Source organism: Bison bison, unplaced genomic scaffold (assembly GCF_000754665.1).
Source record: "Bison bison bison isolate TAMUID 2011002044 unplaced genomic scaffold, Bison_UMD1.0 scf7180017862692, whole genome shotgun sequence".
Lineage (NCBI taxonomy): Eukaryota > Metazoa > Chordata > Mammalia > Artiodactyla > Bovidae > Bison > Bison bison.
Genome location: NW_011493264.1, coordinates 333,961 through 334,585, shown reverse-complemented (window position 1 = coordinate 334,585; position 625 = coordinate 333,961). Strand labels below are relative to the sequence as shown.

At 63.0% G+C, this 625-nt stretch overlaps 1 protein-coding gene across 2 annotated transcripts in view; it reads left to right on the top strand.

Moving 5' to 3' along the window:
* DTYMK (deoxythymidylate kinase (thymidylate kinase)) overlaps positions 1 to 625 on the top strand; it is a 10,092-nt gene that overhangs the window by 3,644 nt on the left and 5,823 nt on the right. The gene's annotated exons all lie outside the window — the stretch shown is intronic.

Below are 625 nucleotides of genomic sequence, written 5' to 3'. Positions count from 1 at the left end.
CTCCCTGCGGGACTGTCGGGTGCCTGCTGTCCTGCCCGGCGCCTCAGGCTCTGCTGGGCTCTGCTGGCTTGCTGCGTCCAGGACGCCGTGGGGTGGTTTCAGAGCCACCGCCGCATCTGCATTCAGCCTGGTTGAGCTGGAGGGTGGCTGCCACTTAGTGGTTGGAGCAGGACACAGGGTCTGTGTGTATGCGTCCCAGACGCACTTTCCCTCTTGCTGTGTGTTCCCTTGGGATCCGGGTAGGTTCCTTTCACTTTGTGTATAGTTTGGGTTTTTGCTCCCTGTTGTTGATCTCAGTTTTTCATAAGACACAAAACGGCTCCAACAGTTAGATCCGCACAAAAAGCTCCCTGCTGCCCGCTTGCCACTGTGGGTGCGCAACGCCCTTGGTTTCCGAGGTCAGCGGGCGCCTGTTGCCTCGGGCACCGTCCGCCAGCTGGAGGCCGCATCCGCACACTCTGCTCGGCCTGGCCGGCGACACGTCGGGGGCGCCCTGCCTGCGGGCTCTGGAGGCTGTGAGTGTCAGCAGTGTGCACTGAGGAGTGATGGGGCAGTGAGGAGCCCTTTCCCTGTTAGCGGCACCCCCAGCCCGTCTCCTCTGGCGCCGGTCATCAGCGGGCCGTGC